The following is an 11,649-nucleotide window of genomic DNA, read 5'->3' on the forward strand; positions in this document are numbered from 1 at the left end:
GAGGGGAAGACGGGGGAGACGGGGGAGGGGAAGACGGGGGAGACGGGGGAGGGGAAGACGGGGGAGACGGGGGAGGGGAAGACGGGGGAGACGGGGGAGGGGAAGACGGGGGAGACGGGGGAGGGAAAGACGGGGGAGACGGGGGAGGGGAAGACGGGGGAGACGGGGGAGGGGAAGACGGGGGAGACGGGGGAGACGGGGGAGGGGAAGACGGGGGAGGGGAAGACGGGGGAGGGGGAGACGGGGGAGGGGGAGACGGAGGGGGGAGGGGAGACGGAGGGGGGAGGGGAGACGGAGGGGGGAGGGGAGACGGAGGGGAGAGGGGGAGACGGGAGAGGGGGAGACGGGAGAGGGGGAGACGGGAGAGGGGGAGACGGGAGAGGGGGAGACGGGAGAGGGGGAGACGGGAGAGGGGGAGACGGGGGAGGGGAGACGGAGGGGGGAGGGGAGACGGAGGGGAGAGGGGGGAGGGGAGACGGGGGAGGGGAGACGGAGGGGGGAGGGGAGACGGAGGGGAGAGGGGGAGACGGGGGAGGGGAGACGGAGGGGAGAGGGGGAGACGGGGGAGGGGAGAGGGGGAGGGGAGAGGGGGAGACGGGGGAGGGGAGAGGGGGAGACGGGGGAGGGGAGAGGGGGGAGGGGAGACGGAGGGGGGAGGGGAGACGGGGGAGGGGAGACGGAGGGGGGAGGGGAGACGGAGGGGGGAGGGGAGACGGAGGGGGGAGGGGAGACGGAGGGGAGAGGGGAGACGGAGGGGAGAGGGGGAGACGGAGGGGAGAGGGGGAGACGGAGGGGAGAGGGGGAGACGGAGGGGAGAGGGGGAGACGGAGGGGAGAGGGGGAGACGGAGGGGAGAGGGGGAGACGGAGGGGAGAGGGGGAGACGGAGGGGAGAGGGGGAGACGGAGGGGAGAGGGGGAGACGGAGGGGAGAGGGGGAGACGGAGGGGAGAGGGGGAGACGGAGGGGAGAGGGGGAGACGGAGGGGAGAGGGGGAGACGGAGGGGAGAGGGGGAGACGGAGGGGAGAGGGGGAGACGGGGGAGGGGAGAGGGGGAGACGGGGGAGGGGAGAGCGGGAGAGGGGAGACGGAGGGGAGGGGGAGGGGGAGGGAGGGGAGGGGGGGGGAGGGGGAGGGAGGGGAGGGGGAGGGGAGGGGGAGGGGAGGGGGAGGGGAGGCGGAGGGGAGGGGAGGGAGAGGAGAGGAGGGAGGGGAGGGAGAGGAGAGGAGGGAGGGGAGGGAGAGGAGGGAGGGGAGGGAGAGGAGAGGAGGGAGGGGAGGGAGAGGAGAGGAGGGAGGGGAGGGAGAGGAGAGGAGGGAGGGGAGGGAGAGGAGAGGAGGGAGGGGAGGGAGAGGAGAGGAGGGAGGGGAGGGAGAGGAGAGGAGGGAGGGGAGGGAGAGGAGAGGAGGGAAGGGAGGGGAGGGAGGGGAGGGAGGGGAGAGGAGGGAGGGGAGGGAGGGGAGGGAGAGGAGAGGAGGGAGGGGAGGGAGAGGAGAGGAGGGAGGGGAGGGAGAGGAGAGGAGGGAGAGGAGAGGAGGGAGAGGAGAGGAGGGAGAGGAGGGAGAGGAGAGGAGGGAGAGGAGAGGAGGGAGAGGAGAGGAGGGAGAGGAGAGGAGGGAGAGGAGGGAGAGGAGGGAGAGGAGGGAGAGGAGGGAGAGGAGGGAGAGGAGGGAGAGGAGGGAGAGGAGGGAGAGGAGAGGAGGGAGAGGAGAGGAGGGAGAGGAGAGGAGGGAGAGGAGGGAGGGGAGAGGAGGGAGGGGAGAGGAGGGAGGGGAGAGGAGAGGAAGGAGAGGAGGGAGAGGAGGGAGGGGAGAGGAGGGAGGGGAGAGGAGAGGAGGGAGGGGAGAGGAGAGGAGGGAGGGGAGGGGAGAGGAGAGGAGGGAGGGGAGGGGAGAGGAGAGGAGGGAGGGGAGGGGAGAGGAGAGGAGGGAGGGGAGGGGAGAGGAGAGGAGGGAGGGGAGGGGAGGGGAGAGGAGAGGAGGGAGGGGAGGGGAGAGGAGGGAGGGGAGGGGAGAGGAGGGAGGGGAGGGGAGAGGAGGGAGGGGAGGGGAGAGGAGGGAGGGGAGGGGAGAGGAGGGAGGGGAGGGGAGAGGAGGGAGGGGAGGGGAGAGGAGGGAGGGGAGGGGAGAGGAGGGAGAGGAGAGGAGGGAGGGGAGGGAAGGAGGGAGAGGAAGGAAGGAGAGGAGGGAGGGGAGGGAAGGAGGGAGAGGAGGGAGGGGAGGGAAGGAGGGAGAGGAGGGAGGGGAGGGAAGGAGGGAGAGGAGGGAGGGGAGGGAAGGAGGGAGAGGAGGGAGAGGAGGGAGGGGAGGGAGGGAGGGAGAGGAGAGAAGGGAGGGAGAGGAGAGGAGGGAGGGGAGGGAGGGAGAGGAGAGGAGGGAGGGGAGGGAGGGAGGGAGAGGAGAGGAGGGAGGGAGGGGAAGGAGGGAGGGAGAGGAGGGAGGGAGAGGAGGGAGGGAGAGGAGAGGAGAGGAGGGAGGGAGAGGAGAGGAGGGAGGGAGAGGAGAGGAGGGAGGGAGAGGAGAGGAGAGGAAGGAGAGGAGAGGAGGGAGAGGAGAGGAGGGAGAGGAGAGGAGGGAGAGGAGAGGAGGGAGAGGAGAGGAGGGAGAGGAGAGGAGGGAGAGGAGAGGAGGGAGAGGAGAGGAGGGAGAGGAGAGGAGAGGAGGGAGGGGAGGGAGGGAGGGAGAGGAGAGGAGGGAGGGGAGGGAGGGGAGGGAGGGAGGGAGAGGAGAGGAGGGAGGGGAGGGAGGGAGGGAGAGGAGAGGAGAGGGAGGGAGAGGAGAGGGAGGGAGAGGAGAGGAGAGGGAGGGAGAGGAGAGGAGAGGGAGGGAGAGGAGAGGAGAGGGAGGGAGAGGAGAGGAGGAGGGAGAGGAGAGGAGAGGAGGGAGAGGAGGGAGAGGAGAGGAGAGGAGGGAGAGGAGAGGAGAGGAGGGAGAGGAGAGGAGGGAGAGGAGAGGAGAGGAGAGGAGAGGAGGGAGAGGAGAGGAGAGGAGAGGAGAGGAGGGAGAGGAGGGAGGGGAGGGAGAGGAGAGGAGGGGAGGGGAGGGAGAGGAGAGGAGAGGAGGGAGGGAGGGAGAGGAGAGGAGGGGAGGGAGAGGAGAGGAGGGAGGGGAGGGAGAGGAGAGGAGGGAGGGGAGGGAGAGGAGAGGAGGGAGGGGAGGGAGAGGAGAGGAGGGAGGGGAGGGAGAGGAGAGGAGGGAGGGGAGGGAGAGGAGAGGAGGGAGGGGAGGGAGAGGAGAGGAGGGAGGGAGGGGAGAGGAGAGGAGGGAGGGGAGGGAGGGAGAGGAGAGGAGGGAGGGGAGGGAGGGAGAGGAGAGGAGGGAGGGAGGGAGAGGAGAGGAGGGAGGGGAGGGAGAGGAGAGGAGGGAGGGAGAGGAGAGGAGAGGAGGGAGGGAGAGGAGAGGAGAGGAGGGAGGGGAGGGAGAGGAGGGAGGGGAGGGAGAGGAGAGGAGGGAGAGGAGAGGAGAGGAGAGGAGGGGAGGGAGAGGAGAAGAGAGGAGGGAGGGGAGGGAGAGGAGAGGAGGGAGGGGAGGGAGAGGAGGGAGGGGAGGGAGAGGAGGGAGGGGAGGGAGAGGAGGGAGGGGAGGGAGAGGAGGGAGGGGAGGGAGGGGAGGGAGAGGAGGGAGGGGAGGGAGAGGAGGGAGGGGAGGGAGAGGAGGGAGAGGAGAGGAGGGAGGGGAGGGAGAGGAGGGAGGGGAGGGAGAGGAGGGAGGGGAGGGAGAGGAGGGAGAGGAGAGGAGAGGAGAGGAGGGAGGGGAGAGGAGGGGAGAGGAGAGGAGAGGAGGGAGGGGAGAGGAGAGGAGAGGAGGGAGGGGAGAGGAGAGGAGAGGAGGGAGGGGAGAGGAGAGGAGAGGAGGGAGAGGAGAGGAGAGGAGGGAGAGGAGAGGAGAGGAGAGGAGGGAGAGGAGAGGAGAGGAGAGGAGGGAGAGGAGAGGAGAGGAGAGGAGAGGAGGGAGAGGAGGGGAGAGGGGGGAGAGGAGGGAGAGGAGAGGGGGGAGAGGAGGGAGAGGAGAGGAGGGAGAGGAGAGGAGAGGAGGGAGAGGAGAGGAGGGAGAGGAGGGAGGGAGGGAGAGGAGAGGAGGGAGGGAGGGAGAGGAGGGAGGGAGAGGAGGGAGGGAGAGGAGGGAGGGAGAGGAGGGAGGGAGAGGAGAGTAGAGAGGAGGGAGGGAGAGGAGAGGAGGGAGGGAGGGAGAGGAGAGGAGAGGAGAGGAGGGAGAGGAGAGGAGAGGAGAGGAGGGAGGGAGAGGAGAGGAGAGGAGAGGAAGGAGAGGAGAGGAGGGAGAGGAGAGGAGGGAGAGGAGAGGAGGGAGAGGAGAGGAGGGAGAGGAGAGGAGGGAGAGGAGAGGAGGGAGAGGAGAGGAGGGAGAGGAGAGGAGGGAGAGGAGAGGAGGGAGAGGAGAGGAGGGAGAGGAGAGGAGGGAGAGGAGAGGAGAGGAGAGGAGAGGAGGGAGAGGAGAGGAGAGGAGAGGAGAGGAGGGAGAGGAGAGGAGGGAGAGGAGGGAGGGAGGGAGAGGAGAGGAGGGAGGGAGGGAGAGGAGGGAGGGAGAGGAGGGAGGAGAGGAGGGAGGGAGAGGAGGGAGGGAGAGGAGAGTAGAGGAGGGAGGGAGAGGAGAGGAGAGGAGGAGGGAGAGGAGAGGAGAGGAGGGAGGGAGAGGAGAGGAGAGGAGAGGAGGGAGGGAGAGGAGAGGAGAGGAGAGGAAGGAGAGGAGAGGAGGGAGAGGAGAGGAGGGAGAGGAGAGGAGGGAGAGGAGAGGAGGGAGAGGAGAGGAGGGAGAGGAGAGGAGGGAGAGGAGAGGAGGGAGAGGAGAGGAGGGAGAGGAGAGGAGGGAGAGGAGAGGAGGGAGAGGAGAGGAGGGAGAGGAGAGGAGAGGAGAGGAGAGGAGGGAGAGGAGAGGAGAGGAGAGGAGAGGAGGGAGAGGAGAGGAGAGGAGGGGAGAGGAGAGGAGGGAGAGGAGAGGAGAGGAGGGAGAGGAGAGGAGAGGAGAGGAGGGAGAGGAGAGGAGGGAGAGGAGGGAGAGGAGAGGAGAGGAGGGAGAGGAGAGGAGAGGAGGGAGAGGAGAGGAGAGGAGGGAGAGGAGAGGAGGGAGAGGAGAGGAGGGAGAGGAGAGGAGGGAGAGGAGAGGAGAGGAGAGGAGAGGAGGGAGAGGAGAGGAGGGAGGGGAGGGAGAGGAGAGGAGAGGAGAGGGAGGGAGGGGAGGGAGGGGAGGGAGGGAGGAGGGAGGGAGGGAGGGAGGGAGGAGGGAGGGAGAGGGAGGGAGGAGGGAGGGAGGAGGGAGGGAGGAGGGAGGGAGAGGGAGGGAGGAGGGAGGGAGGGAGGAGGGAGGGAGAGGGAGGGAGGGAGGGAAGGAGAGGAAGGAGGGAGGGAGGGAAGGAGAGGAAGGAGGGAGGGAGGGAAGGAGAGGAAGGAGGGAGGGAGGGAAGGAGAGGAAGGAGGGAAGGAGAGGAAGGAGGGAGGGAGGGAAGGAGAGGAGAGAGGGAGGGAGGGAGAGAGGGAAGTAGAGGAGGGAGGGAGGGAAGGAGAGGAGGGAGGGAGGGAGGGAGGGAAGGAGAGGAGGGAGGGAGGGAGGGAGGGAAGGAGAGGAGGGAGGGAGAGAGGGAGGGGGAGAGAGAGAGAGAGAGAGAGAGAGAGAGAGAGAGAGAGAGAGAGAAAATGCCCATCTTTATACCCTGATCTTTACTTGAGCAAAAAATTGGGTTCAGTTAAGCAAGCATGAGACATGGACATTCTAATGACTTGTGTGCGACCCACACTGTACCTGATGATGGGGGTGTGGTGCTAAAAGGGGGCCCTCAAAGAGCTCACTCAGCCCAGGAGGACAGACAGCCACCCTCTAGGCCCTGAGATGTGAGGCAGTAAGTGGGGTGAGTGGGCTCCATGGGCTGGTGCAGGCCATGCAGCAGAGGGGAGGGTGGCTTGTCTGGGAAGTGGTGACTGGGCTGGAGAGCAATTCTGGAAGAACACAGGGAGCAGATGGACAGGACTTGGTAACTTACGGGATGGGAGACGGGTGGGAAGAGAGGGAAAGTGAGGAGGTGAGGAGTGCCTTCGGAGCCCAGACTTGAAGATGGGCTCCTCCCCAGGTGGAGGAGCTGGAGGGGAGTGGTGCGGGAACAAAGCCTGGGCGAGGGCTGGGAGAGGCAGGACAGCCGCATAGGCTTACCACTGGGTCGGGCCATGTGTGGGCAGGGAAGGGAAAAGAAAGAGTAAAAAGGTATCAATACTTTACTTATTCCTTGAAGATGCCTTGTCATCTTGATTGAACATTCCATTCCACTGCAGAGATTTTTTTAAAAACCTTTGGCCTAGATATTTATCATCATCTCTGACAGGTGCCGCAGTGTCTGTGGGCCCCAGAGGGTGATGGGTAACAAGTGCTAGATAACAGAGTCTGTTCTCCAGTCATTCGGGTGGCCAGAGAATAGAACTGTAAGCAACTCTTGGGTCACAATTTATGCCAGTGGGAGAGTGCCCACAAATGAATCCAAGTCAGATTCACTGCTTCTGCAGCTTTCTCCGTTCTCCCATCACCGGGCACCACCTCAGCTGCTGGGAACCAACTGCATGGATGGATGGCCTTCCCAGCAGAGACGGTGCCAGATAAAGAGGGAGTTAGCGTGTAATTGGGTGTATAAATAACTGCAGCCTCTTCCTGACAAGAGGGCCACTCAAAGACAGCAAGGAGCAGGAGGACAAGCACGGTCTCTGAATCAGAACATCAGGGCCTGAATCCAGGCTCACGCTTTCTTGGGTGGTCTTAGGCAAGTCACAATTTCTCTGGGCCTGTTCCAGCATCAGTAAGATGGGTGCAATATGCCCCCATGCAAAATCTCCTAAGGTTCAAATTAAACAATGATAAGGTATTACTTACCAGCAAGGGATACCACTTTTAAGGAAAAGACCCACAACCTTTGAATCTTGGCTACACTCAACAGCAGCTTTGCGCTTGGCATAATCCCCCTCGCTCAGCACGCCCTCTGGGACAGCTGTGGTTATGTCAGTGAATCCTTCACAATGATGACGAAAAGCAGCAACTCACATTTGGCTAAACTGGAAGCACGCGCCACTGGTGTCCAACACCTAATTCCAACCACTCTCACAGCCTTTCCTAGGCCAATAAACCTCAGCATAAGGGTCACCTGCTTGCCTTGCTCTGACTGTACCTGGGTGTCTGCCTATTTCTCCATCCCGGCTTTTGAGCCAGCACAAGCCCAGGACAAGGTTGCACCAGCAAGTGGGCTCGCTGCCCTCAGCACCCTCATGGGATTATCAAACTGTGCTCAGTAGAGCCCTCTTAGGGGCCAGTGGGAGGAGAAAGGGGGCACCCACTCCACTTCGAGATCTACTTGGAGAGTTTACATATTGCACGTGCAGCGGTTCTCAACCCAGCTGCTCAACGGAGTCACCTGAGCAGATTTTCAAATGCTGATGGTTGGGTCCCACCTCAGACAAACTGAAACCAAATCCCTGCAAACTGAGCTTGCGCATAAATATTTGAAACATTCTCCTGGTGATTCTGATATGCAGCCGGAGCTGAGAAACCCCTGGCTAACATGATCTTCAGCTAAACATTTTTAAAAGTTTGAAAAACAGTTATGGCACCATAGTGACTTATCTCAGGTGATAGTGCCCACTACCTGCCAGATGGTGGGATAACAAAGATCAGCAAGTAGGCCGGGCATGGTGGCTCACGCCTGTAGTCCCAGCACTTTGGGAGGCGGAGGCGGGCGGATCACGAGGTCAGGAGTTCGAGACTAGCCTGACCAACAGGGTAAAACCCCGTCTCTACTAAAAATACAAAAATTAGCCAGGCGTGGTGGTGTGTGCCTGTAATCCCAGCTATGTGGGAGGCTGAGGCAGGAGAACTGCTTGAACCCAGGAGGCGCAGGTTGCAGTAAGCTAAGATCGTGCCACTGCACTCCAGCCTGGATGACAGGGCAAGACTCTGTCTCAGGGAAAAAAAAAAAAAAAGATCAGCAAGTCTCTTTTCTACCCTGTAATTTCTACATCTGTCTTACTTTCTTCATTGGATAAACTCAGGGGAGCAGGATTTATGTATGACTCAACTTCCCCACAAATAGCAATGCAGCAGCACCATTCAGTAGATAGGAGGTTTCTGCCAGGTCACTGTGTTACACCCTCAGGAGACCTCACAGATCTCACAGGCACTGCAATAGAAAGCCACGTGCAACACACAAGTTATTTTCAAGAACTGCAAGGATGCACCCAAAAAGCAGGTGCTGTTACACACCAACAACAACCAACTGGGAAATAAGTTAGGAAAACCATTGCATTCACAATAGCTACAGACATTAAGCTTCACAGAAAAGTTTCCTAAGTAAACTCTGTTAAGATCCGAAAGAAAAAAACCCAATAACCAATCAAACCGGGCACAGGACAGAAGCAAAATTCAGAAGATACAAATGGCTGAAACACCTTTAAAAGCATCCTGGCCCTAGCTAACAGTCAAATAAACACATATTTTCATCTCTCAGAATGGAAGAAAAGATGAAGGCTGATCACACCAAAAGTGTCAACAAGGGTGTAAAGAAATGCACATTTCATTCACTGCTGGTGGGAATAGAAATTGATATAAGCTTTCTGGAGAGCAACCAGATGTATCCATGAAAATGTTTAAACGTGACTTTTTTTTTTTTTTTTTTTTGAGACAGAGTCTTGCTCTGTCACCCAGGCTGCAGTGCAGTGGCATAATCTCGGCTCACTGTAACCTCTGCCTCCCGGTTCAAGCGATTCTCCTGCCTCAGCCTCCCAAGTAGCTGGGATTACAGGTGCATGCCACCACACCCTGCTAATTTTTTGTATTTTTAATAGAGATGGGTTTCACCATGTTGGCCAGGCTGGTTTTGAACTCCTGATCTCAAGTGATCCACCTGCCTCGACCTCCCAAAGTGCTATGATTACAGGCATGAGCCACTGCACCCAGCCAAACATGACTTTTCCATCCACAGTAAATCCAACTAACAAGAATCCACCCTTGGAGTTCATGTAAAAATACATGACACAGGGTGATGAAAGTGCTTTGAAACTAGATACAGGCAGTGGTTCCACAGCATGGTGAATGTACTCAAGGCAACTTCTTTACTTTAAAATCGTTAATTTTATGCCATGTGAATTGCATCTCAATAAAAATTGTTTTCATTTTAAAAATTGTAAATGACTGCAGTGTGTGTATAGAGATGATCACTGTGGCGAGTAGTGGAGGCACAGGAGGCAGCCTGCAGGCCTGCCCTTTATACACTTTGGTTAATCATGGTACTAATGTACCCACACAGCTAACACAATGGAATGACAAATCCTACAGTTCGACATGGAAATAGCATCAGACTATGTTGTGAAGACAGAAAGAGGATCTTGTAGGATAAAATTCCTATTAGCAAAAAGCAAAAACCAAAACCCAATACCAAGTCTGTTTCTGTGTATGTAGTCTGCAAAGACACATGCCATTGCTGAACTGCTGAACTTGCTTCCCTGTGGGTACTTCTTTACAGATGTCTGTATTGTTTACATTTTTTAAAGCACCAATTACTTTTGTTTAAAAAAATACATTTAAAAAAGGCAGTAAGACAAGCTCTGACAATCTATAGGACAAGAAGCAAAGACACCCCAGCTGCAATAAGCACACCTAGTGCCAGGGACCAGGGCTCCTGGGACAAACACTGATCCATGGCTGGTGCCCAGGGGCCCGGAACATCTTGTTAGATCAGAAATTAGAGGAGTGCTTCCAAAAATGCTGGGATATAGGAGGAACTCGAAAGGGCTCTTGCTGGCCAAGTCGGGAACTATCTGAGGAACTCTTCCCCCATCCCCAAAGGTCAATGATGAAGTCGACTTTTGAAAAAATGGGAATCCATAGTAGATATATGAAAATAAATGAAGGAGAAGGGAGGGATGACTGGCAAATGAGGAAGGAGTGCTGGGCTGCAGAAACGTCGCTTGGCAGTCATCATAAAGATTGAATCAGGCCAGAATCAGCAACATTTGCTGAACCTGGTCGGGGAGTGGGGAAGAGTCTCATGAGGAACAGGGTATGTACATGGAGACAGTGTCTCTCCAGAGATTTCTTATTAGTTGAAAAGAAAAAAACAGTAACTATGCTATGGAGAAAGTGGACACACCTCGATCAGGTGTGCCAGGTACTCATTTTATTGCCTCTTAACTCCAAATTTCCCTGACCTTGCCCTTCCTTGTCACACTGAAGAGGGGACTCTGAAAACTCCTTTATCCTTTGCCAGCCTGACCCACAGTGGGCTGTGAAGGGGCCCACAAGGCTAGAGGAGGAAGATGGCCTTTTTCTTCTGTCTCCTTTGGTCCTGCACGGGTCCCAGCAGCATTCCCCACCGTGACAGCTCTCTGCTCCCGTGGCTTGGCGGGGGGGCACCTCCAGTAAGTTGATTCTCCAGGATGGGACAGGCAGCATATCCCAGGCAACCACAGCCACCCCTCAGAGGTCTCTCCACCTTGGGGAACCTTCTCTGAGTTTCCAAGTTCCTTCTCTGTTTTCTCTTCCCTTAGCCCTAGGGGTGACGGCTGTTCTCTGCTAAGCTGCTTTAGAGCTCTTTTTTATCCCTTTTAGTAGTTAACTACCTTCTATACAGTTAACAATTATTTATATTAAAACCTTCCTGTTCACATTTCCTCCTCCTTGGACTAGATGATCAAAATGAACATCCCCACTGTGGGGCAGATGGGCATTGTGTGCCTCGAGATGCGATGCCCTGAGAGGCTGCGTGACGCAGGTAGTGGTTCAGCCACCTGGAATGCAAAACCAAATCTAATCACGAGGAAATCGCAGACAAACGCAGATAAGCAGCACCACCTAAAACAAACTGTATCCTTACAAACTGTTCCTATCATCACAGACAAAGCTATGGAAATGATCCAGATTAAAGAAGACCAAGGAGACATGACAACTCAACTGATTACCTGATCCAGACCGGATCCAGCACCGCAGAGGGAAAGGTGCTATAGAGGACACGATGCGGCCAATGGGAATATGAGTGGTGAGGTATTCTATCAGTGTTAGATGGACGGAATTTGACAACTGTACTGCAGTAGTCAGAGAGTATCTTCTTGGTAAGTACCCACTGAGGTATTAGGGGTAAAAGGCCATGACAGGTGTGGAGGCAGCAGGAGGGAGGGAGAGGGAGAGACAGGGGGTTGGGGCAAGGGAGAGAGAACGCACACACATTTGAGAACACACATGACAGATAGAATGGGACGAAATGTTAATAGGTGTTATCTGGGCAAAGGATATTTGAGCCTCATTTGTACAGTTCTTATTCTTGCAACTTTTCTGTAGGTTTGAAATCATTTCCAAGTAAAATTAACTTTTAAAAAAGAGGCCATACAATATAGCAGTGGTCCTCAACCAGGGCTGTGTCCTGGACACACCCTAGAGCACCTTAGATGCTCTGGGACCCAGGCATCTGTAGTTCTCAAAAGTGCCCCGGCGCTTCCAATGTGCAGCCACGGGCAGGAAACACCAGCCTAGTGGGTGAGCTCACTCACTAAATTTCAGACATGACGGGCAGTGCTTTTGCTCTCTGAAGAACAAGCACTGGGTAATGCCAACACCTAGCCTCAGCTACACGGGGGAAGGGCAGAAACAAGATGTTGAATTTGCATGGCCCTGGCC

Source organism: Gorilla gorilla, chromosome 16, assembly GCF_029281585.2.
Source record: "Gorilla gorilla gorilla isolate KB3781 chromosome 16, NHGRI_mGorGor1-v2.1_pri, whole genome shotgun sequence".
In the NCBI taxonomy this organism is placed as follows: domain Eukaryota; kingdom Metazoa; phylum Chordata; class Mammalia; order Primates; family Hominidae; genus Gorilla; species Gorilla gorilla.